Source organism: Sceloporus undulatus, chromosome 4 (assembly GCF_019175285.1).
Source record: "Sceloporus undulatus isolate JIND9_A2432 ecotype Alabama chromosome 4, SceUnd_v1.1, whole genome shotgun sequence".
Classification (NCBI taxonomy): Eukaryota; Metazoa; Chordata; class Lepidosauria; order Squamata; family Phrynosomatidae; genus Sceloporus; species Sceloporus undulatus.
Window position 1 is genome coordinate 98693498 of NC_056525.1, and position 27561 is coordinate 98721058.

Sequence of the window (27561 nt, forward strand, 5' to 3'; positions counted from 1 at the left end):
GTTTTTTGCTGGTATACTGTTTAATTTGTTTAACATTTTTGTGGACCTTCACACATTTTTTAAAAGGAACACTGATTAACTATGGCGCGTTACATACCGTCGGATTGCAGCGGTCTCCCGCTGCCGCCGCTTGCAGCATCCAGGTGCTGCAGCGGCCAAACCGCGCGGCTCCCAGACGCTCCGAGGAAGGAGCGCGAAAATCGCGCTCCTTCCTGGGCCCCAGAAAAGACGTCGCGAGGCGCTAGTCGTGCACTCACGGCATCACTTCTGGGGCACGACGTGCAGACACACAGCGTCCACTATGTGAAAATGGTGGCAGCCGTGTGGAACGGCTGCCGTCATTTGTTACGGACTCTGTCCGTAATAGGAGTAGGGGCTGGGATTGTGGTTCACAAGCTTGTGGTTTGTGAGTGAGTGGCTGCGGTACTGGCATTTAACTACTTTGCCACCAGGGCTCTAAATGATTAGATGTTTGCCACTCAGTTTAGGGTCAGACCTCCTTGTGTCTGCACAGACATGAGATTACAAAAATTTATCCCAACTTTAAAAAGGGAACTTAACATCAAAGATCATCAATAAAAATTATTTTCATTCTATGTCACTGAATCAGATGCTATTTTCTAAAATGTTGTAATAAGATGCTGTGTTAGATTTGACTACCGTATCTACTCGACTGTAAGTCAACCTCATGTATAAATCAAGGGCAATTTTTGGGGCCAAAATTATGGATTTTGCTATGACCCATGGAAAAGTCAAGGGTAAAATTTAGGGGCACATAGTAAAGGATCTAAAGGATGAGGCAAAGCAAAACAATGTCAAAGAACTTACAAAATTTCAACAGACATAACTCTTTCTGACTGTGGAACATTGCCTTTCAGATTTCTAAAGTCTTTTTGGTGTTTCATCAGAAAAAGAATTCCCATTTGAGAAACAGAATGGGAACACATTTTTTCAAAAAACATTTGGCAAGGTTATAGATTTGATAGACTAAAACACGGATATGTTCAATGAGACTCTTTGAACAAAGAATTTCACCTCCCAATATTGCCATTGGTAGGGAGGATATGTAATTGCTGTGGAGACTTTTGTGCTCCTAGCATGTTAGAGAAAACGGTTATACTTCAGGATAAGTGCCCCTAAGGGCAGGATAGAATAATCTGAAGAAATAGCTTTATTGCAACTAAGAGCAAAAGTCACTTGAATTACAGTTGACGATGTCAGCACTCCCATGATACATAGAACTGATGTTGAAGACTCTTGTTTTATTGTTCTTTCTCTACCAGAAGTAGTGTACAGGTTTTTCAAAGATATATTAGGACCATGCCAAAGGTGTTCAATCGCACTTGTGCACATGCATGCACATACACAAACACAAATGGACATCAACCAGCACAAAAAGATATTATAATATATGTTGTCCTCTGATTTGATAACATATTCTATAAAACAGATGGAGAAACATGAATTGTTTTAAAGATGTATATAAATGTTAGCATTTATAGTCAAATACTAACTTTAGCTATTATAAGAATGAAAAAAATCCAGGGGTAAATGCCAGAAACTTGAACACAGCATTATTATTTGTTGCAGTAAAATATGTAAGACTACACACACACACATATACACACACTCTCTCTCTTACTGATGTGGCAAATGGTTTGTTTGTTTATTTTGTTTTGTTTTGTTTCCTACACCTAAAAGAAGTAAAGAAGCTTTTGGGCACTTATTGTTGCTACATTTTAACATACAAAACACAGACATATAAAAGAATTTGCATGTTAGATCTAAACATAATCATTTATAAAGTCGTTAGGAAAATTTTGTAATGGGTAAGCACTGCTCATTTCAGTGGGTTTACTCTAAGCAAAGCTAAGATGAGAGCCAAGCCATAGTGCTTTTTACTTTATTTCTCTGCAAACTGTAACTTTTGGTGGTTATTTGTTATACCCCTCATTTGCTTATTTGGAATTAACTGAAATTGGGGGTGATGAGATAAAAGATTCAAATATAGCTTACAGAAAAGACTCCACAAGTAAAAGCTGTTAAACACAATATTTCTCTTAGTTCATAATGAAATCCTAAGTATGTTTACATTTACTGGTGATCATTTTACAGTACGTTTGTGTAGGATGCATGTATTAAATGAAGACCTAACTGCAAATAAAGCTATTTTTCTACCAAGAAACATGGTTTCAAAGGATATACCCTATGAAAATGACTATTCACACACACACAAAATCAGTGTTAAATTCTGAGTCACATTCATGCAATCATAAATGCTGACATATCAGAAATGTGCAAATTATGTCAGCGAATAAGTTTTTGCATTAAAAAGTAGAATATGAATATTAATTTATGATTATACAGTTTCCTTCAGGTGGGAAGAAAAATTGGGGATGAGTTATGGCTCTACGGAAATTTGTTTCACTGCAAATACAAATTGTAGCTCAGCCTAGGATAATAACACTGCCATACAATTCACTTACAGAAGCTTCGCCATCCAGCTCACTGCAAGGAAACCGTTGCCCACATTTGCATCACCTGATCCATTTAAAAAGTGCTATAATAATTACCATTCATGGGGAATTGGATTGGTTTTAAGAATCTCCTCTGTACCTAAAATATATTTAAATAGCTAGAAATACATTCGATAAAATAAAGTATTGCTGATCTATATTGTATAATTGTATCAGGCTATGGTGTTGGTGCACTGTTATTTAACTTACATGCAGGGTGTGTAATTGGGTAATTGGGTAGGTGAAATTTCATTATGGAATTATATATGGTTTTTTTCCTCCCTGGTGCTCAGATCACGCACCTTTCAATTCAATGGCACCATTACTGGACAGCAGCTTGTTTTGATTTCCAGAACCTGAAGAATGGTTTTCACGATGGGGTGATGTCATTGGTTAACTTGCTTCCGCCGCACCCCACACTCTACACAGCAGTTCCTCTCTGTATTAGTTCTACCTTAACCTGCCAAGAAAAGAAAACACATCGCTTCCTTTATTCTGCAGTGAAACAAAGTGGTTTGGACACAATTTGGAGGCGAACTGCCAGAAACAACAAAATAAGCTTTAACTTAATAACGTTTCCATATATTTAGGTGTTCCTCAAGAATATATGACTCTAATTGATTTTTACCAATTTTCTTTTTTTTATGGAACACAACTGGTACAGTAGAAATTATCCTTTGGCATGCAACCAGAATCTGAGAGACGGGAGAGAAAGAAATAAAACTTTATGGAAGCTGATGCTATTAAATTAGAGCAAGATTATATTTTGGAGTTTCTTTGGGTACCTTTTCCCTGATGATTGCTACTAAAAGAAAAAATAACCTTAATTTTCTTCATAGAGCTGTTAGTCTATTTTATTAGTGACAGTGATCCTAATAGTAAAATCATTAATAAAAGCATATTGTGCAGTGAAAAAGCTGAAGTTAGTGCAATCATTTTCACATAAAAATGTTATTGCGTTTGCAACCTGCCTTTTATGACCAAACATGTGTATATTTTTTTAAGCTGCAACCTTGAAAGAATGATAATATGCCATCTCCATCCTTTAAATAGCAAAGGTGGATGCCTTGTTTACAGCCAGTGCTATTTAAAATTGATCTTTTCAGCAATACTTCTAGACAGAAGCCTTTGGAAGATTTTAAATGACACTAGCCATTTTATGGAACCCTCTGTAGGTTTGACAATCCTATTGTGTTTTATTAACTATGAAGACTTTTCCCCTCTCTCTCTGAACCCTCACTGTCTCCAATTGTGTTTTCTTTGGTCCTTTTTTTAAAAAAAATATGCAATATAACTTTCCTTTACAACTAAATTGACTGTCCTAACAATCTGAGTATTTTATCAGGTGAACTAATGCTAAGAATGGAGTGGGATTCAAGATAAACTCAATTTGGTTAGCAGTATTTAAATCAAAATAAAATATTGTTAAACTATTCCAGTCTTCTACATAATCTGTGCCTGTCCATCCTCTAGAGACTGAACTACTTGTATAGATATTTATTTTGGAACATGTGTAATGATTTTGAAAAAATAAAGTCATAATATACATACGAAATGAGTTAAGTGGAGTACAACTCTCTCCGCCTCTCTCTGACCCAGACAATAATTCTTTTCTCAGGTGCCTAATTCCTCATCCTTTTCTCTCCTTCCATTCTGAATAACCTCTTTTTTAAAAATAAAATATTCCACGTTTTTTTTTTCATTTTTTCTTTTTTCCCCTTCTTCCAAGCTGCTTTTTTAGCCACAATCAGCATCCCTCTGTCCTTTATTAAAAATACACAAGATCGGGAGAATATTCATAATTGTTTGTCTCAAGGTGACAAAATGGGTTTCCCAAATTTTTGGAAACTATATTTGAAAGAATAATAGACCAACAAGAATTTTGTACATTTTCTCCACTGGTATTTGGCATTTCAAAGTGTTTCGGAGGAATTATTCTGCAGTGAAGAACACATGGCTTTTTTTTAAAAAAAAAATTCTAAGCAGAAATTTTTTTTTTTCAAGAACAACAAAAATCTGTTTTTCTTTACAGAACAATTCCTCCACAGCTCTTCAGAAAATTTGAACATGGAGAGAATACAGTGGAGAAGTTTTGATTTTCTCCCACAATGGGGACAAAACAATTCCTTGTGTGAGGGACATCTTATAGTCAAGGATTTACATCTTTAGAGATGTTCCTCACACACTAACATGAAATAGTCAAGGATTTGCCTCCCTAAATAGTCAAGGTTTTGCCTCTATAATTTTTGACATCTGGTTTTTCTGCAAACCTTTTTGCTGAACTAAGAGCTGGGGCAAAACAACATGCTGTGCTACATGCATAGTATGTGGATGACTCTGCATGGAAACAAAAGCAAGCAAACAAAAACCGCTTAGGTGAAAATGACAAGTCCATGGGGAAATATTAAAGAGAGTAACATTAGTGTGGGAGGGAGAGTTTTAAGCTCACAGCTGAGCTGTATTTGGGTGTGCAGACTTAATTTGAAGTAAGAAGAAATAAAATCTCAGCTGCATAGTTTGTGCCCCTTGTATTACTTTCTCTTTCACTGTCATGGGTTTTTCCTTCCTCATCTATACTACTGATTGACTACTGCCTCTATCAATGGGCAACCCATTTTTGCCGACTTTGAGGCTAGTCAGAAGTTGTGCTCACTACCAATTGTGTTTTCCATCTGTCTCACAGTTGTGGAGTTCTTCTTCTTAAAACAGTGCTTTGAAAGTCATTGGATGGCAATTATATATTACTCTGTTTCCAGAATGGCTACCAACCATATCATGACATCCTGAATGAGGTCCCCCTCTTGCATCTCAATAAGCCCCTGCTGACACTAAGAAATAATTATTTGCAAGGTCGAACTGTATCAAGTAGTTTTGAAGTGGTGGGTGGAGGGTTGATTCAAATGTGCATTTTCTTTTATTTGTTTTTTTTTAAATGGAGCTTGAGCTGAAAGAACAGTTACTGTCTGATGAGTTCTGTAAAGACCTCAAAGGGTTGATTCACTAATCAGTTTCATATATTCAATATTTATTGCCACTGATGTGCTATATACATTGACCTCAGTAGACATGTTAGGCTATAAAAGATTTAGAAGAGTATTTCCAGGAGATTTTGATTAAGGTTCATTGCTTTTTGATTGCTAATGAGACCACAAGAAAAAAGAACCGCAAGACAGAAAGGACATCTTCAAATATAAAGTTGGGGGAGAGATAAAGGCAAATCTGGTCCTAGATATTATTTCATTATTTATTTATATCCCACCTTTCCCTCAGAATGGGTGCAAAGCAACTTACAATATAATTGAAAATAAAATAGCCAAAACAATATCTTACAACACTAAACAACATAATCTAATTAAAACACAAATTGTAAGACATTATTTTTAACAAAATAAAAAGTATAAAATACATATTGCATATTAAGAACAGCACACCAATTGCACGCTCCTCTACACTAAAGTATAGAATCTGAATGTCAGTTTAACTAGAATAGTTTAGCTTGCTCATCAAAAGAGAGAGAAGAGATAACGGTGTGGGTAATATTGTAAATTACCCAGCACATTTTTATGAAAACCTCTTCGAGGACACAAGAACTCAATTTAGCATTCAACATGTGTGGGATGGGAAGAATATTAAAAATATATATTTGACAAAAGGTTGAAAAACATCTTGCTTAGCTTTGAAGAAACCCTGATGTCAAGAACTGTCAAGAAACCTTGAAGTAACAATATATACAGTTCAGAATTTAGTCTGTGCAAAATTCTCACATGGTTGCTTTGTGCAGAAAACTATATTTTCTATGCATGAAACAGTTTTGCATAGAAAAAATATATTGTACAGAATGTTTTCTGTGTAGAAATTCTGTTTCTCCTGCTTAAAATGCTTTACAGGGACATAGTCTGCAAAATTTAGCATGCGGTTATTTTGCAGTTTCCTCTGCATACTAGTTTCACAAAGAATACTAAATCAAAAACAACCACAGCAAAAAGTTCTAAGAGGCAAAGGATATGAGTTAACAGAAAAAAAACATATAAGGGATGCTTAACAGACAATTCCATTGGGTCAGTTATCTGGATGGTGTTGTACAATTAGGATGAACACAAAAGGTCATTGTTCCATAACTGAGGTGCCACAACAGAGAAGGCCCTCTTTAAAACCTCCATGTCATATTGCCCTGAAAGGAGGAGGGAGTTTTCATGATGGAGTCAGGCTCAAGCAGAATGTAACACTAGTTAACACTAGTTTAATGTTCCTTTAAAACTAAAGGAATTAAACTTAAATTTGCTGTTAATGATATTTAAAGCCCTAAATAACCTGGGACCACGATACTTGCAGTACTGCCTTTCTATATGTAAACCACTTGAGATATAAGTTCTATTGGAGAGGCTGTCCTCTGTGTTCAACAGTCAGGGCAATATGAAATGGGGATTTTAAAGAGGGCTTTCTCTGTTGTGGCACCCCAGTTATAGAATATCTGCTCCTTGGAAGCCAATTGTCTCCAACACTACTGTTATTCCAGTACCAAGTGAAAGCATGGATGTTTACTCAACCCACACAGGTATGTGGATTCAAATTGATATAAATATTTAACTGGTTTTATTTTTTTTAACTTGATAAATTATTTAATGTATTTGAGCCTTTTAAAATCTTTTTTTATTTGTTTGTTTACTTACACTGTTTTAAATTTGCCCTTTTGGCTTTATTATGCACTGCTCTGAGATCTCTGGATAGAGGACAGTATATCAATGTATAGACCTGAATTCTGTTGGTAAGCGGACTCATAGCAACACTCAGATTTACCTATGTGTTGACTTACAATTCAGCCATTCATTGAATGTCTCTACTCTAGTTGGGAAAACCAACAGGATCATAATTATTACAAAAAATAAATTAAACAAAGCAACTTCTATAGGTGTACCTTCATTGAGGAACTCCATTCTCAGGTAAATCAGGATGGTTTTATCTTTGTTGCATTTCAAACAGACAGGCAAATGTATTATTCCCTCAAAAGTTTGGCTATTATAATTGTGATCTATTTTTAAAAAGCCTTTATTTGTTTTGTTTTAATGGGTTTTTTTGTGGGTGGGATTGGTTTAGCAATACTGTTAATAAATAAGTAAATAAATGGGTGCAACCCAGTGTACCCTATTTTTTCAACAGTGAATACCTGCGATATATAACTTAGATGAACAGACATAGAGCACAAGTAGTTTTAAAGGATTTGAATATTTCTAATCAAACTGTTGTAGAATATTCTATCATTCAGTCTAAAATTATTTGGACTGAGTATAAGTAAATTCATTCATTGGCCATCCAGTAATACCTTTAAGGATTTTCTGCTGCCACAGCTCATCTATTTGTGCCAATGTAGGCTCCCACATTCCAGAAGACCCAATTAATGCTAACAAAGCTTGGCTGATAAAGCTTTGATTAAATCCCGCTCAGAAATCACAAAGAATTATCTATATTAAATTGGTATTTCAGAGCAAATCCCAGTTTCCAGCAAATGTCGTCTTTGGTTTTAATAGTATCTATTAAATATTCCAGATGTAGATTTGCCATTGAAGGACTTACACCATCATCCCTTCAACAAACTTGTTATCAAATTCTGTCTTAAGTGCTATTCTGTGGATCCTTGATTGGCCCCTTGGAGCTATCTTATAGCATGGGTTCTCTCCCACCAATGTTAGTAAAATGATAGCGATGAGCAGCTTCTGGAAACAGATATTGAAGTAAAGGATTGTTCAGGCACTGCACATAAGAGGAAGGACAAAACATTGATTGAAATGACCTTAACCTCTTCTTGAAAGCTGGCCCACCTAATTGTGCAATCATGGGTTCTGTGCACAGAAAATTTCAGAATAACTTTACTATTTCATGTAGGACGCCTGAATAGCTGTAAAATGTTCCTTTGAAAAGTAACAGATTACTTATTACATATTACTTGTAAAAAAAAAAAGAATGTCGGCATATTACTTATTACTTGCCCCAAATTGTAATATAGTAATTTATTACTATATTACATTGTTATTACATATTCCATCTGCATTAAAGCTACCAGTTGCTTGCTCCCTGGTTGCAAGACAAGCAGTGCCTTCTAAAATTCCTTCTTCTACGCAACCATGAAAAGTGCTGGAACTCTCTCCATTTCTCAATCAGGCAACGCTAATTTTCAGTGGGCAGGAAACCTGCCTCCAGCTTGTCTCTGAAAAAATAGCTTTTTAAAGCACTGCACAAATGGGGAGTGGCTAGGTGGAGTGAGAAAGAAAGGCTCTCTCTGGGACCCTCTTTACTCTTGGTGCTGCTTGGAAACCTCCCTATCTTCACACACTAAAATAAAAATAATAATCACAAAAGCTATTTTTCTCACCTGATAACACTTCTTTAGGAAACTCTAGGTCTTCCAGCTTGATCTTATGACCTACTTCTGATGGAGGTGGAGTAATCATGGCCATTTTTAAAAAAGACTTTGCCTCTATTAAAAATGACCACCACAGGCTCTCTACAGAGAAGCTTATGATGCATTATGCCCTTATTAAAAATGGTCCCCGCTGCTCCACTTCTACTGGATGCAGGTAATAAAATAAAACAAAACAAAATAAACTGCAAATAATCAAATCCATGAATGCTGAGCCCACAAAAGTGGAAGGCCTTAATTCGTATTAAGTAATGAATTGCTCAGAGAAAGAAGTGATAATAATACTATTATTTGCTACCAAAAAATGCATTTTCTGTTTGGAAAGCAGTCAGCCCTCCATATCCACAGATTCTTTATCCATGGATTCAAGCATCCATGACTATGCACACCTTGTTTTTGCCATTTTATATAAGGGACAGCATTTTACTATTCATTGTATTTAATGTGACTAGAGCCAATTTTGGTATTCCACAGGGGGTCGTGGAACCAGACCCCAGTGGATAACAAGGGCCTATTGTTTTATTATGTAATGCATTATAGTACTCCATTATATCACACAACATTGGGCAACTAAAACTGTGACCCAGCAAGCTGAAACCAGATAAAGATTATCTGAAATTTATAAAGGAAGAGTAGGATATAAAAATAATGAAAATAATAAAAGAATGCTGTTGTGCTGTACCTGTAGTAACTTTGGGTTAGACCAACAGGTGTGCACCTGCATAAAGAACTACAGTCAGACCTTGGTATCCATTCTGGACCCCCTGCGTATACCAAACAATGTGGGACCTCAAGTTCAATTTTCCCTAATGGTGTTATGGAACACCTGTTCCCACTAGTGCAGCTGCATGCATGCTCTTCCACTAGGGACAATGGGGGCTTGCTGTTTGCAGATGATGAACTTCATGGATGACAAGTCCATGAATATGGAGGCTCCATTGTACTGAAGGCCACTTTACCTAAGTGATTTCTTATTAACCTCACATGCAATGGTATGGCTTAAAAGTTGATCTACATGTTCGCATAGTACCATTTCCTTCCCCAAGACTGGAGTGGCACCATATCAGCAGAATGTTGATAGGGCCTATCTCATTTGGAGAATTACACTCCTTCTAGTATACTGGCATATAACAAGATTTCAGTCAATATGTTGCATAAAATGCTAGCTTAAGGAACAATATTTGGGAAAAGTTTCCTTTTCAATGAAGATTCAGTCCTTTGATATTGCTTCAGCAACACCTTAATTCAGTTGCATGGGAAACATCAAGAAGCCCTAGTGTGAAGTCCACACATTGTATAACAAGCAGTATGAGGCAGGTCATTCAACACACCCTCCCATTATTGATTGTAAATGCCCATCTTGATTTCCACTTTAAATTCCCGGGGAATGGTTCCAAGCAATACAGGTCTTTTTCAGTGATTTTCCCAATCCTCTCCTACCAGCAAATGAGGCTGCAATCAGAAGCAGGATCTCTGTTGCAATTCCTATCACACCAGAGATGAATGGCAGGAAGATGCTGGAAATTCCATCCTACTGTGTTCTCTTTGCAAGATATTTCTTGGGAGAAATGTTGTTAGTTTGCTTTTTAATCCCTCGTGGGATGTTTGAAAGATACACGTTGGAAAACCACTGAAGCAGAATCACTTTGCTTGCTGTTTTAGTTTTGATTCCTATTCCAAAAAATCTCCATGTTTGGCATATGGTAATTATTTCATGGCATCATAAGAGAACAATCTGTTGTCCATTAATAAAATATACATATGTAGAGAAGAGGAGGGTTAGAAGAAGAAAGAGGAGTGGGAATCTCCTGGTCCTAAGGAACTAATTGAAATGTACCAAATAAACCAATCTCATTTAGATATATATTAATATATTAGATGAGTTTATTTTAGAGGTATATTATAATTTGTTTGTATAATTGATGTTTGTGATTTGTAAATTTATATGGATAACTTAATAAAGTATATAAAAATAAAATGTACATATGAGGCTAAAATCTCCAATTATTTTATTATGTTATTTTTTAGAAAGTAATAATTTATATATTTTCTGTCTTACATAAAGTCTTGGAACTAGTCTGAATGTGTCATATATATATTACTACACTATCTAATTTTGATTTTCATTTAATTACCATGGCTGGTTAGGTTAGAGATCTTCTATTTGCTCAAGGCTATTCACCGAGTCTTTTGATGGTTCCTTGTTTGTTTCACATTGCTCCTTACACAAATATTGCATGCCTCCTCAAAGTTTCATGTTGGTGTAGTTGGGATAGCTTGGAATGTAGGTGATGGCATATGCAGATTGTAGGGGAAGAATATATACAGGGTGTGTTTCTGACCTGTCCTCCTCCTCCTTCAAAGCATAGTTAGCAAGCTTCTTTCTTCCATTAAATTTAACAAATTTAGGTAGAATACACATAAATCCTATTGATATATACATGGTCTAGGGAAATCAATCCTCAGACTTCAAGTCTTGCCTCATCAGTGTTTTAATATTTTCCATTGTGCATTGTGCCTGGAGCTCTTCGGTGCTGCAGCTTCATAGACACAAACAGATGTGTTGGATAAAATCTTTGGCAGCATTTGGAAGTCACGTATTAAACAAGCCTCACAAATATTAATGATGAACAGGGCAATCCCCATAAATTAAAATTGTGAAACCAAAAGTTTTTTCCCTTTCCCTTTCCTTTTATTTATTTATTTAGAATTCAGACTGAATGCTTTTTTTTACAGGATTTGGCCCCTGCACATTCCATAGAGGACCAGAAAGTGAAGTGAAAATGTGTTGTAAATCGACCTGTTCCCAGTGTCATGGTTTCTTGCAGAGGAAACTGAGATTTCCATGAAAAAAGTGTATTTTCATGGGACTTCTAGTGTTGTTGACTTAAATATGCCACCCCTCACAACAAGTCAGGGTGGTGGACTAAATGTTGATTTCTTTGGAAAGGAATCTTATGTTCTGAATATATTTTATTACATGTGTCCTCAGCAGAATCCAACATGTGTTTTTCCCCCCTTGTCCTTTAAGAAAAGAGACAAATTTCAAGCAGTATCCGCTAACAATTATAATTCATTAAAAGGAGGAAATGACCATCCTCTCCTGCAAAGAGGTAGGAGTTATGGCCTCCACTGGTTGATCCATCTTGAGCCCATAAATCATTGGATGTGGGGTGGGAGAGATGGATGACTTCTACTGCAGTCACACAGCAACATCTGCAGTTTGAAAGGTTGCCTCTGGGAGTTAAATGCAGTTTAGGCCTGTCAGTCTAGGCAAATGCTGTGAAACCTCTGAGAACAGTCTGGAACTGAAGAGGAATGAACCCTGTATCAGCCTCTTCACTTGCAATCCCAAATTCCTACTGCAGAATGACTTTTTACGGGCATTTTTTCAATTCCTAGCCTAACCAAGTGAAATATTCTCCCAAGTATGCCCTTTCTTTCAAGGCATCTGTAACAGTTTTCAATGCATCTTGATTAATTCTGACCAGCCTTGTACTCTCTAGTTAGATATGGAGGAACAGCTATTCCTTGTTCACAGTTGTGAACAAAATCACAAGACCCTACAGGCTTTGCTCCTAATTTTAGTGGGCTACTTATAGGAGATTTGCCAACTGGCATGTCCAATTGAGTATCTATCAAAGGTGGTTTTCCTCCTTCACATTTATCAGCTCACTAAGCAACCAGCAGCCATGAGAAGAGCCAAAATGAGCACATTAGGGACTGGAAAGGTGTCATGATTCAAACACATGGCATCTCAGTTTTGTGGAAAAAGCTCTTATGGCTGGAGGCAGCCCACTGTTTCACATCATTATCTTACAATTCTTAAGCAGTAAGGAAGGTGGGGGAAATAATACAAGTGGATAACAGCTGTTTTTTATTCTGCTCCTCTGAGATTCCTTTACAACCTGATCTCTCTGCTTTCATGTCAAGGCAAAGCACCCCATTTCAGATATATAAGGGATGCATTAGAACACACGCACCAGAGAAGACAAAAAATAATATTATTAATTTGGCCCCAGTGTTGTTATGTGTCTAAAGCATCTCCTTTTGACAATACACAGATAAGAAGAATATAGTGCAGATGCTGTAAAAGGAAGGAGAAAGAAAAACTGAGCAGCTACTTCATTCCTAAAGAAAATACAAGGTCACAGAATTGCCAAGATGTTCTCAGACAAGGAGAGACTGCAACAGGTAGAAATACAAATCCAGACCTCATTTGATTGCTTTTTCACTTTGTACTGTATTTGAGAGTCAGCACATTCCATTCCTATCTTATGTCTCTCTGGCAGTGGCCCAAGACTTACACACCCAAAATAAGGGTGACAGCTGATTCCTCCTCCCCAGCTCATTATCATTAGTTCACATCTTGCTCTAAAGAAATGTTAACCTGTTGTGGTTGTAATTGGCTGCAATCTTTATCTGATATATTATATCTTCCTTGTTTCAAATATCCCTAACAACATTGTTTGCAAAAATTCTGCAGAAACAATTCTGGCTACAGTTTGATGAGCTCTGACACTAAAACCTGTAAACTAGGGGTGGCCAACTGGGGTGGGCTTAGGAATCAATTTTTTGCCTCTGGATACCAACAATTCACCTTTTGGGGCCAAAAATAAATAAATAAAAAGGAATGCTGTCTGTCAAGGACCACAAAAACACTTTGGATGTGTATTGCCCCAGGATAGACTTTGTCTGCCCCTGCTATAAACTAATTGACAATAGCTCTTCAATTTATTCAAGGAGTAAAATGCAAATAAAATTAATCAAATAATCAAGATTACATTTGCAATGAGTAAATCTTAGAGCAATCTATTTATTTCTTGTCATGAAAATGTATTATGAGTATTGGAATCTATTATGAGATTCATTATCTACTAGCAATAAGCAAAATCTCCATCTTTTCATTCAAAGAACTTTGCATCTTTCTTTTATGGTTATTTATTATCATTGATTCTTCCTAGAATAAAAATATTGTACTGTGAAACAATATGGAAAGTTTTCATAAGAGAACTTGACATATCTTTTTCATACAGGTTCTGTTACTATTTATCAGTGCATGAGAGTGTAACTGCTATCAAAGAGCAAATTTAACTAAAATTTCCTTTAAAATATTTGAGTGTGAAGACAGCATATGAACAACTAATTGTGAACAGTGTTGTACCATATGGAACAATTAATTCAGATGTACAGGGGAAAATGTCTGATATTGGCACCAGAACCTATGGAACCAAAGACTAATGCCACTAAACAATGGGGCAAAACAGACAGCTCAGTAAAGCTGGCTTCATGCAGCTTGGGGGCATGTGTTTAGTGCACCACACACCCAAGTAACCCAGAATGCTATCAAGTGATTACATTTGGCCAGGTTCCGAGTTACCAGAAACATGGTGTTGAATGCCCCTGGAGCTGGTGAAAAGCCAGCTTTGAGACAAATGGGCAGCTTTTTTCCACACCCAAAATGGAAAATGGGGCAGAAGCGGGCTGGATTGGATCTGTGCATCTGTTTGCTGTGGCCCCAATCCAGCCTAAATGTGGCCCCAATCCAGCCCATCCTCCAACTGCCCTGATCAGTGCAATCTAGTTTGGACGCAATGTCTCTGTAATTATGAGGACATCTTGAAAGGATCCATGTCTGTGATCTTGGGTAAAAAAATTAGTTAATTTCCTCTCCCTGTTTTTGAAACACAGGGAGCTGGTGTAGATTCAAACAGCTTTTGCAGCAAAGGGAGCTGTTTAGATCACTGGTGTGCATGGAAATTTGAGAGTTTTGTCTTTCAGCTTTCTTACCTGTTCATCCAGCCATGATGGCTAGTCTAGTGAACTGTGGAGATTATCACACAGGAGAGGAAAGCATCCTTCTCCTGTGCTTAATTTGTGTTATTACTGATTATCAACCCCCACATGCTTATCCCATTCTTCTACTGCCTGTAAATAGTAATGGACCTGTCATCGGGTATTAACAGGAGTTCCCGTTAATACCAAATGACGGGACCATTACTGTTTACAGATGGAAAAAGAGCCAGATAAGCACAGGGTGTGTGTGTGATAAATGGGACCGCCCTGACTTATCAGGGCCGGCCTGGTTGCTGCCGGGGGGAGCTGCTTCTGCCGGGGCCTGGGTCACAGATCGATCATCATTCTGAGACAGCTCTGGGGCTCCCAACAGTATGGGCACTGCGCAAATTTATGTCAGTTTGCCCTCAGGTTTATGGCCCTTTATTTTGCCATGCGAATGGATCCCCTTTGATGCATTTCCAAGTGGTGCCAGTGCTGTGCATGGCCATCCAACATTTAGGACTCCCTCCTGAGGACTTTAGGGAACATTCCTTTCATATTGGCGCATCAACCTCAGCAGCGGAATACAGCATGCCAGTTGAATATATCAAGAGACTGGGCAGGTGGAAATCCGGAGCCTTTGCTGGTTATGTTCACCCACATATGGACTCCTGTTCGGAATTCTACGTTTGGTTTTGGTTTGGTTTTGTAGAGTTGGTGGAAGTCATTCCTGCTTGGAACAGCCTTCTGTGGTGGTTGCATAGGTCCTGGATCTGTTGGGCGGTTTCCAGGGCTGCTTAGCACTGGATCGGGAGTCCTTCGGGACCCGGGACAGTTGAGGACATGTGGTGTGGCCATTGAGGGGGCCACATTGATTAAACATCTCTCAACTGCAAACATGCGATTGACCAATTGCATGTCTTGAGAGGGCATTTTCTTTGCCCCTATGTCATCCCAAAGCTTGGCTGTGATCAAGCAATTTGGTTCATCGACCAACCAGGGATTGATTGATGTCAGATCTAGACCTTATGCTCTGGGGCCAACCCTACCCCTGTTTGGTTTGGTTGAATAAAGTTGTGGCCTTTCCTGCAACCCTGTGTTTTGGTTTTCATTGGCGACCTCCCTCAGCAGCAGTTTCCTCCCAATTGCACTACTAATGTGAATTAAGCACGGGAGAAGGATGCTTTCCTCCCATGTGATAATCTCCAATGTTTCTTTCTTCTCCTGAGATTTTTACAATGCTTGATTGAGATATGTGTTTCTAAAAAAAAAAAAATCTCATTGCTTCAGGGATTAAGTCCTTCCAGAACATGAATTTAGTTCAAATGCTGTAATAGGACAAACATTCTTCACAGTCCAATTCTGACCCTGTCAACTAGAAGATAGTCTGGAGATGTGTGTGCAGAACCAGGATCTTTCCAGACTGGTAGTTGACCAGGACATTCAGGAAGCAATGGCAAGTCAGAGCTTTACCCAGAAAATAAATATTTGTATTGATAGAGTACTCAAGTGTCAATTAACTGTTTAATTATAAGGCTTTCCCAGAAAGAGAGAGACAAGGACAAATGAGGAGGGGATATGGGGTGAAGTGGTTTCATCCTATACTGTATAGTTATTGCTTAGATGAAAAATGGCAGATAGTTGCAAATAAAACACAATAAAATGAAATTAGATGGGAGTCTGTCCTTCTACTTAGGCTCTGTCTGTGTCTGTCATGAAGCAGAAGGCAGTAGTTAACACTGGCATTCCAGATACAATGCAGGCCTTTGAATCAAGATGTTCATCAAACACCATTTGACAGAGGAACATACTTCCTTGGAAGAACTGTGTTGAATGTTCAAACATGTTTACACTAGGAATGGCGAAGACCATGGAATTAATGACGAAGGCCTTGTCCACACAGGTCAAAAGAACTGTTTCCTCCACTTTTGGTGGTGTCCCATTCATATGACATATGGTTCAAATCCAAGTTCTGATGCAAAGAGATGACATCCAGCACATTCAGCCCCTAGGACATGAATTTTTGAAATGTACCTCTTATCCCAAATCTTTAGAGACAATCTGGAAGCCCTCTGTTCCCATGCTGGGGTGGCTGTCTGCAGACACATCATCTCACTGAGCTATCTTGTATGTCCGCCACTGTTGCCAGTAGCACATTCTGCAGTCAGAACTATGTGCCCAGCAATGTGATCACCACTGAGTGACATGTTCTGACCTAATAAGAGGTGACGGACATGTCAAGTTATTAAGTAGGACACACATGCAGACAGCTGTCCCAGCACAGAAATGGAGGTCCAGGTAACAGAAGGAAGTCAGGGCAGCTCCAGGTCAGGAGTTGGAATGCCTCTGCTGATATGATGGCAATGGCAGTTACTCCTTCTACAAGACCATGTTATTAGACTATTCTGTATCCCAATATAGTTTCCAGAGGGATTTTACCGGCATTGTGAAGTTTTTACAGGAGTTGAGCTGACAGTTTAAAAAAATGTTTAAAAATGTGCCTGAGATATTTTTTCAATAGTATAATACATAACCAAAAAATGGGACAGTTCTGAAGCCCAAACAAGGTATGACAAGTGAGATGGCTTTGCTAATCTATCCCAAGCCATGTTATTGCTGGTTATATCTCAGCTTAGTGGTGATGAATGGCTGAGGAAGGACGTGCCTCAATAAAGCTTTGCTTTGGTCTCCAAACAGAGTCAAAATGAATTGGGCAGAAACACACTTTGAAACCATGTCCTTTTGCCCCTTCCTTTTTCTCCCGAGTACAATAATGATTGCAAGATGTGGGAAGCATATCTGAACAGCAAGCAGACTAATATGGGAACACACTCTGAGGAAATATTGCAGCCAACAGGTGCTTAACACTAGAAAGTGCTATCAGTAACAGGGGACCGAATTACCACACACAGACAAAACTCATGCTGAAACCTTTTAGTCCCAAAATGTAAATCATTAAACATACAAGATGTTGTAAAGAGTGATTTCTTAGCAGCTTTGAGCTTTCTACTGCCACTTCCTTGAAGAAACTCTAGTGTATCAGTGTATCTTATTTTCCTGCTGTGCTGTGTTTCTTTAATAACACTTCTCAGCTCTACATGTCAAAGGAAGATTGCACCCATATCAGAAAAAAGGTGGTAGAGAAGGTCAGGTTGACTACTTAGACACTGAAAAGCAATGACAACACTGCAAAAAGAAGGGACTCTCTACTTTCCTAGACCTGTAGTCTACAAAGAGTATAATTATCTATTTAGTTAATAGGATTTGACCTTGTACCTGCCCACCACAGCTGGTGCTTCCTTCTTCTTCGTTTTTGGACTTCAAATAGAGTTGTAACATGTTTTTTCTTTTCATTTAGCATGGCAAGCACAGTTAAATGTTAATCCAGTTATTTTGGGCTTGAGCCTTGGATTCTGATAAGCAGATACTGACTTATTTACAATGAGTTCATTTTGCACATGACTACAGATCTCCTCAATATGAGCTGAGTGGCAAGGAATGAATGCTGAAGGTGAATAATCAGACAATAACCATGTTTTGAGATAGCAACTGATTGGAAAACTACCAGAAGGAAGGCGATAGGGAGCATTTTTTGCCATATAGTCTTTGTCATTTTTGCATGTATTCATTTTTGTAGTTCTTCCGCTGTGTGCCTGCATTGAGCTACAATTTCATTTTGCCCCTTCACTGGGAAAAAAAAAGCATGACATTCTGTATGGTCATTGACATTTAAATACATCTTTTCTTTCAAAATGCATATTTCTGAATGTTATCTTTTAAAAGCATTTTGATGTGTTGCTGTTGTGTTTTCTTGTGTTTTGTTGGCACCAAGGACTGTACCTCAACTTTCTTAGAATTGTGAATTGTAATGGACAGCTGTGAGCCATGTGCACAGGCCATTAGATTTGGTTTGGACCCCTATCTGGCCATTCATAAAACAGCCTGATCTGTCTTGGATGGAAGCAGAAGGTCTTTAGTATCCACCATTTTCCAAACATCTCTAAAGATGCCAGCCACAGATGCTGGCAAAATGTTAGGAAGAAACTCTTCTAGCACATGGCCACAAGCTTTAAAAAAACCCACAAAAAACAATTAAAAGTATTCATTATGACTTTAAAATCTTAAATGACTTGAGACTAGACTATCTGAAAACTCTTATCTTTTTATACACCTGGGTTTTAAGATTTGGGGAGCGGGCTTTCTTCCTCTCTCCCCTTTTGCTCTCTTTCTGTTGGCAGACAAAAGCCTTTTTTAGTTAGGACAGGACTTTAGTTCTTAAATCATGTGGCAGAAGGTTGTTTTTAATGTGGTCTGCTGTGATTTTACCTATTTAATAATGTTTTTAACTTACTTTAAATTGTTTTAACTGTGTGCTTTTTAACATTTTCATTTGTTCAATTTTTTTAAAAAACATTTGTATAATAAGATGCTACAAGAATCCACCCATGCCTGGAAAAAAGGAGACTAGACAGACAGACAGATAGATACACATGCCAAGAACATTGGACTCTCAGTCTTGCAATATGTTACTTCTAAGTCTTCTCTATCCTTCCCTGCCTTAAACTAAGGCTGAAGTATTTCAAAACAGTTCACTATGATTAGAAGCTAGAGCTGCCAATAACAAAACTATGCCCCCTTTCTCCCTCCCCACCATTGCATTTTCCTTAGATGGATAGCTTGAGGACAAGTATTTCAATGTCCTTTCAGTTTGGGATTGTTATCACTTCTTCAGAACTGTTCTGTTTCAGATTTAGACAATGTAAGAGAAGCCCTAGTTAAACTGAAACATATCTTGAATCTGAATCCAAAACACAGCTCTGGTAGCTGCAATCTGTTCCATACTTTAGTCCCGATCAGAAATGCAAGTCAACATAGTTCATATCTGCATTTTAAAACGTTAGAACTTGCAAAGAGCAAACACCTCTGTGCCCAAGCCCTAGTTCTAAATACATTTAAAGTTATTCTTATGTTAATTTTAAAGATATGGAAACAAAACATGCATACATACACCCTGTTTTCTTATATGGTAAATGCCATAGTTAGTGCTAAATAAATCAGTTAAACTCAAAGATAGGGAACCAAACCAAAACTACACAGAGGCACCATTTTCTTATATGGTAAATTCCGTTTCCATACCACTGACATGGAATGTGAAAGCAGGTGACAGGGGGAGAATTCATTCAAATTCTCTGCTTTTCATTCCTAGTTCTACCACTCACTCTTTCTCCGCACCAGAGAAGTGAATCCAAACATATGGTGTGTTTTTTCCTGTCCTTCCTGTTTTCCATAAATAGAAATATCATCACTCACTGAGGTCTGGTTTCTTGTACTGGCATGCAGCATGGAGTTCAGCCGTTAACTCGGTAGCAGAACATGACTTCAGGGGCTTCTTCCTCCCAAAGTGAATGAAACAGTTACTGACTAAGGACACAAATTAATTCAGCTAGGATAAAGAATGTACACATGTATCTACAAATGTAAAATATCAAAAGTTTACTGTGGCTTAACCTTTCACAATGGCTTTAAAAAAAATGTGCAGAAGAGAGAAGGCTGCTTTGGATCACACCTGTTTGGTCAGCCTTCATATATTCTTGAGCTCTTCTGCATAGTGTCTCTGGATGTATAAACTTTCCCTGTGTAGAGCCTGTCCATGTAAATTATATCAATGTGTGAACAGACTGTACTCATTTTGGCATTACGTAGAAGACCTTTGAAGACAGGTACAGAGAGAATGGGAGCAAATACACTCTCTCCAACTGTAAAAACAGTATTTTGTTAGGTGTTGGCTGCATAAGGCTGAAGTGGTTAACTATAATATTCAGAATGGGCTGTAAACTATAGACTAGTGATTCTAGTTTGTCCTAATGAATGAGAAAGGAATTGTGCTGTTTTATTGATTCCAGGTTAAATAACCTAATAATGTGGCTTGTTTAGTGAAGGGTCAAACAATGGAACAATTGATCCAGTCTAATCCAATAAGGCAATTTCTAATCTAAGATTTGTAGCTATGAATTCCACATCTATATTTTACCTTGCAGAGCCAAGAGCTCTTCATACAAGAGTACACAGTTTTGTGTCCCTGTTTCAGGACTGTTTCCATAAAGCTTTCTGCCAACTGAGGGTGGGGTGGAGGAGCTTAGTCTGAAAAACTAAGATGTTGAAATCATACACACACACACACACACACACACACACACACACACACACACACAAAGAAAGAAAAGGTCCATCATTAGTCCCAAGATTTGTCATTACTACCAACAAAAAGATTACGACTTGAATACATATAAAACCTTTTACTGTTTTCCAAGGACATTCAATAATAGCTGGAAGCTAGCACTATCTTTGGCAAAGATATAGGGAAGCGTATCAAAGTAAGCAGTAACTTTCAGTAATGTGTTCCAGGGTTACCTGATGCAAATCAGAGTATTCAAGTATGTGATATGTCAAGCCACAAGGTATATTATAGATCATGCATTCCCCCCAGCCTAAATAACAACAGCCTAAATCTGTAACAGCAGATTTTATGTGCTTGGACCTACTAATCAAAGCAAAATATGCTTTCCCTTTCCCCCTTTTCCAATTTTCCATATTCTCCAATTTGCTACTGTTCTCTTTCCAAACATCCAATAAACATCTTCAGAGTATGGCGAGTTTAGTTTTGCATTTCCAAACCAAATTAGACAGACCTTCTTTTTTAATGAACATGTTATGTACATGGATAAAATATCCTTTCCTGAGTAAAATATTCAGTTTCTCCCTTTCAATTATCCATTAGCATTCCTCCCTCTGTAAAAGGAAAAAAAGAAAGGGGGGGAGTTCAATCATTCATATCAGGCCTTCTCATTTGGCTGTTAGCAATCTGTTCTAAGTATCCTTTGCACATTTGGATAACTGAGATAAGAAAAAAAGAGCTGTCGCTACAAAGATTTTATGCTAATTAAATATATAAACTAAAGTGTCAGCATAGGTAATCAGACCTGAGTATGTGCATGTAGCATGAAATCTAGGAATCAGAATTCATTAGGTGTTTATTGGTACACAGTAAGTAGCCAGGATTTCTTTTAAAGATGTGTGTGTGTGTGTGTGTGTGTGTGTGTGCATACACATTTCTTTATGCTTGCATGCATTCATTTTAATGGAGCCATCATTTGCCTTGTACTTTCTCTTGAGCCTTCTGTTCATCATTATCACTTTAAAGATATGCCATTCAGAAAGCCAAGTTACCGACAAAAGCAGTCATAGAAATGTTTTGTATACTTGATTTCTTTCGTTATATATTTTAGATATGACCATGGTTATTCTTTAATGGAAGTGTGTACTTGCTTTCTTGTGACACAAGATCTGGTCTCCAAGGACAGTTTCACATACAATGAGATTTCTATATAAACTCGATTTAAAAAAAAAAGGGGGGGGGAGGTGCACATCCCATCCTAGTTTGTTATGTCAGTTCTAACACCATTGAAGCATTATGATACCACTTTCCATGGGTCTTCCCTATGGAATCTTGGAATCTGCAGTTTAGGGATGGTACTTAGAATTATCTTCCAGATAACCTTAGTCTCTCACCAGACTAAAAATCCCAGAATTCCTTAGTAGCACATGGCAGTTAATGAGGAATCATGGTACTATAACTGTGTAGTGTAAAAAGGGTCCCAGGAAACCAAGATTGACTACAGCTATATCAATTAAAGTTTTGAATCAAAAGGATAGATTTGGTTCATTATCCATGCATTAGTGACCTCTAGGCTGGGCTGCTATAATGTGACCTTACTTCATGCTGCCCAAAATGTTATTTACTTGGGTTAGGTTCTCCAAGTTGTATGGAATAAGCACGTTTTATATGATAAAAAGCGGTTGCCCGACTCGGTGGGCTGACCGCTTTGCCGCTAGATGCAGCGAACGGCTACAAGCCCCAGAGTGCTCTGGGGCTTGCCCCAGCTCCCTATTGGTGTGCGGGGTGAAGGGGAGCCCCTTCCGCCCCGCGACGCTCTGGGAGCTGGGCTCGGTGACCGGGAGTTCCGGTCCTCCAGGGCAGATGATTGGTTCTGTGGGCCTGGAGGAGGAATCTCCTGGTCAGGTGGTACTGAGGGCGGGGCTTAGGCCTATATAGGCCGTGCTGCCAGCCCCGGCCCTCAGTCGGCGCTTGGCTCCGGATGGTTAGGAGCCAAGCAGGAAGGGAGGAGGAGCTGAGCCTTCTCCCACCCACCCACCGCTTGGGTTTGGGTTTTTTGTCACAACTTTGGGGCGGCAGCATAGGCCAGGATCTGCACGGTGTGATACCAGGGCTACGGAGCTCTGGTTTGGGAGTCAGTCGGGACCCGGGGGCGAATAGGGCAGGCGTATGGCCATTGCGGGGGCCATAACGCGAGAGCGCCTCCCGGTGACTAGGGGCTTAGCGAATATGTGAACGCATGGCAGAGATGCGGTCATACGGTGTGCCTTAGCCCCTAGGTCATCCCAATACCTGGTGGGTGCCAGGTTGTGGTTAATCAGACAAACGTGGGGTTGTTTGATTTCGCAGATCCTGACCTCATGCTTTGTGCCAACCCTACCAATGGTTTGCTTAATAAAGTTGTGGCCTTTCCTCCAGCACGGTCTCCTGTGGTTATTCGGCAGCAGCATCTGAGGCAAATGTATGACTGATTCATTCATTCATGCATTCATTCATCCATTTAAATTGAAATTTATTAAACTGATTTCTTGGTCACTTTTCAATTCCAGTAGTCTTCCTAAGACATCTTGGGCCCATATAGACAGGCTAAAATAAAGCTGCTTCGGGTCACTTTGGATCTATGCTGTTTAAATGATGCATGCATCCTAAGAGTCTAGAAGCTGCACCAAAGCAATGCTCCAGTACTTAGAACTGGAGAGTGGCTTTGCTGTGGCTTCTGGACTCTTAGGACATATGTATCATTTAAACAGCATACCTCCAAAGTGACCCGAAGCAGCTTTATTTTTGGCCTGACTGTATGGGGCCCTTGACACATTAAACATGAGGCATTTAAACAACAACAACAATTCATAAACAACAACTCATAAACTCATATTTCCAGCAACATACAATTTCAAAAAAGGAGTGAATAACATCATTCATACATTCAATTTCTTTTTTAAAAAATTTCTTTGACAAGAGAAATTAGATTACCCTCCTCTAGAGTAAATTCCTTATCCTGATTATAAAGGTCTTTCCTGGATACCAGCTCACTCCATGCATCTGAGGAAGCAGACCAAGTCTAAGAAAGCTTATGCTACAACTTCTTTTGCTCTTTTAGTTTCAAAGGTGCTACAAGATCCCTTTGCCTTATCTATAGTCTGTCTTGTCCAGAAAGAAGGATTAGCCTTCTTCCTCTGTTTTATTCTGTTTACTCCCTATATGTTGCTAAGCAGGATGTGTCCAAATCCACCGCTCCTGCACAAGAGAAGTTAACTGTTTCAGTTGGCAAAGAGCTCTCAGCTTTCCGGGAGGTAAATACACCATGCCCTACTGCACACTGTTTATACTTGGAAACCCTTTTTATTTGTCTGAATTTGGTTAACCATTGCCCAGTTAACTATAAAAATGTTGGCAGGCAGTCTGTTCTAGGACCCTTGCCATTGCTAGAACTGCTGGAGATTGCAGTATGTTAATGCAAAGGAAAAAGACTTTCACATGCCCGTGAAAGTGAATAAGGAATTAATGAATAATCAGTGCTAGCAACCATGTCTGGTATGGCTAAGGAATCACAATTGCAGACAGACTTTGAACTCTGTTTTGGTTTTTTTTTTACAGTTTCTCTACAGTATACAGTTTTCAGATATATAAGTTAGCCAGACAATCTCAGCAAGATTAAAAGATTCCAAAACCTGAGGTTTTATTAATGCTATATTTTAAAACATACGTGGAGTTTATTTGGAATCCTGCTACAGACTGGGCCATGGCATCCACATGTTTTTGACTCTGCACTGTGGTGCAGGTCACAAAATGGAGCATACATGGTGGACAGGAAAAGGATATGAGAGACAAATATCATGTTTCCCTATTCTTATTCACTAAATGGTCTACTTGATCCTCAGACTTGAATGTACTGGTAAATGTCATGTTTACCTCTATTTTCCATGATACATTGCAGTCTAAGAGGACTACACTTTGATGAGGAGGAAGTGAATTGTTTCAGGGCTTCAGTACAAGAAGCCTCCTGCTTAATGAGGAAGTACCACCCAAATGTATTTCTTAGTGCTGGCAGGTTTCATAATGACAGATCACTAAATCACTTCACTTAATTTAGAGCATTAATTTCTATATCATGTAATACTGCTCAGAGAGTATAACATAAAAATTTGTTTTCTGTCCATGCTTATCTGTAGCTGTGCCTGATTTACAAGGGCTTGAGTTTGCTTTTCAGTTTTCAGTGATCAAAATATTAAATAGAATGGAGTTGTTTTTTAAAAAAGTGGTTGAAAAATTCAATATATTTTTAATCCTGCAAAGAATATAGCCATAGTTACCAGTAGGCAAAAATATACAAGCATTGATAATTCCCTTGTGACACATTATGATGAATCATTTATGTCATTAGATCTCCCCCCAGGATAAATTGATAGGTAAGCTGATAAACTGATTGATCATTTCTCTTGGATGATGCTGGAATTTTTAGCACATTGCAATAAAGGATCCCCCCACCCCCACCCCATACCAGGTATTTGAATCACTCAAAGCATGTGTTGCGTCACATCCATTTTCTCCGAACCAAGATAAACTCTGTGGCTCTTGGGAGAACATAGGAAAACAGGCAGAATTCGGGGCTGCAATGGTTAAAGTACTTATGGGCATTTTGCAATTCCTTGTATGGAGTGTCCATGAAATAGTCATGTTTTGTAGGTGCTTATACAAAGTGCTTAAAAAGTGAATACTGAAAGTGCATGGATAATCTCACATTTTTACTCTGCACAGCTCTCTCTGTTTCTGTTTCTCTTTGTAATGTATATATATTTGGAGCAATTCATCTGATCTTTATTGGCTGATGAGACTTTGGAATGGGGAAGGAAGCAAGTAATTAATATGAAATGATAGGATGTAATCTTTACCCTGTATAAGCTGATAGAGAGTTCCTAGAACTCTCACCAAAATGCTCCTCAATCTCATTACTGTTAGGGCACCAATACACTAATCCTCTTAAAACCAGTTTAGATTTCTAGAATAATTATGGTCAAAGTTCTGGTAACTATTTTATTTGTATTCAGTACATAGTCCTCCCACTGTCTCCACACATAGCCTTTTCCTATATCTTCTGGCACCAAACATGTGGATAAACAGCTGGCTTTGCAAGGTTCCTGTTTGCTGCAATGAGAGAGGGTTTCAAGATTTGTGGCATGATACATAGCAGTATTTTTCATTCCCTGTACATGGATGGAAAGAGAAAAATAAATATGAAATTCCTGTCAATGAAGGAGCACAGAGAATGAAATTATTCAGGCTGCTCTAGGAAATGCATGGAGACCTGGAGCCTTGCCACCTTTTTGTTTATGCATGCAAATTAGGAATTATGCAGATGAGCTATTTGATTCTTGTTTTATTTTTGCTTAATCAGTTGTCTGCATGTTTGTACAGTTCAGTCACTGTCACTTGTGATTGTTTTTGCCATGACATGGCAGAGTTTATCAAGAGGCAGAGTGTGTAAAGGAAATGATCTCCATTTGAGAAGCAATGGGATGAGACATATAGCTATGCCCTGTGGGGCAGGTGGGGTAAAGAATTCCTTTGCTAAGTGTTCCCTCGAGTTATGTGGGAAATGCCCTTTTTAAAAGCCTTTTAAATATAATTACAGCAGGTTCATTCACACTTTTTAATAGCTCCACATTGTTAGGATTCAACTATAATTCAATGTCTGTAAACTTACCTGAAAGCAAAGGTAATGTAAGATTATCTCATACTAGATAAAGCTTACAGGCACACCCGATGATTCATAATGTTGTTGTCTAATTTATATGTGATTGCTTAAAGTTTACTTTCTGAATACTCACACTTTTCCTTCATCTTTCAGACCTAAATCCAGATGCAAGGGGATGAAGGACCAGGAAAAAAAATGCCCTGGTTCTGCATTGTCTTATCTACAGTATCTATAGTATTTGAGCCTTACTATTGTTGTTGTAGTGGTGTACCTTCAAGTTGTTTCTGACTTATGGTGGCCTTAAGGCCATATCAAAGGGTTTTCTTGGCACGATTTGTTCAGAGGATGTTTGTCTTCCCCTGAGGCTGAAAGCATGTGACTTCCAAAGATCATCCAGTCGGCTTCATGGCCAAGCAGGGCATTGAACCTTGGTCTCTGGAGAAGTGGCCCAACATTCAAACCACTATGCCATTCTGGCTCTCCAAGCTTTCCTATAGACTAGAAGAATCCTGCTATGAGTTTGCCCATGTCTGTTTGTTGCTTACATCGAGAATTGGCAGAATGAGGCAAACAGTGGATCATATCTCTCTGACTAAGAAGGGTGAAAAGAGTACCAATGCTAATGATCTGGGGTGTGGTGCCAATAGCTATGTCTCTTAACATTATTTCAGTGTTTATTCACTCATTTACCCTGTGATGTCTAAAATAGTTTTCCTCCCACTCTCCCCCAGAATTGTTCCACAGATAACTCCTCTTCAGAAATTATTATGGCAACTCCTCAAGACCAAGAAGAGTTGTACTCTAAGCATTATGCAGACAGTTTAAAGTCTCAAATGCCCCACACTCTCTATCCATCCAGTAACATACAGTTTGGGTTTGTGAGATCACATTCCATAAGTGAATGAGTAAGCACTACATTTTTAATTCACTAAATTCCTTTTCCAACATAGAATCCCCCTGAAAGTACTGGAATACTAGCAGC

The 27561-nt window shown here is 38.4% G+C and overlaps 1 long non-coding RNA gene across 4 annotated transcripts in view; it reads left to right on the forward strand.

Annotated features, from left to right (window-relative positions):
• LOC121928911 overlaps positions 1 to 27561 on the forward strand; it is a 180472-nt gene that overhangs the window by 65136 nt on the left and 87775 nt on the right. Inside the window, exon 2 of one of the 4 annotated variants that reach the window (XR_006103594.1) lies at positions 12996 to 13125. The exons of the other annotated variants lie outside the window; for them this stretch is intronic. This is a non-coding gene — a long non-coding RNA (uncharacterized LOC121928911). The remainder of the gene's footprint in view (positions 1 to 12995; positions 13126 to 27561) is intronic. 4 annotated transcript variants of the gene reach the window in all.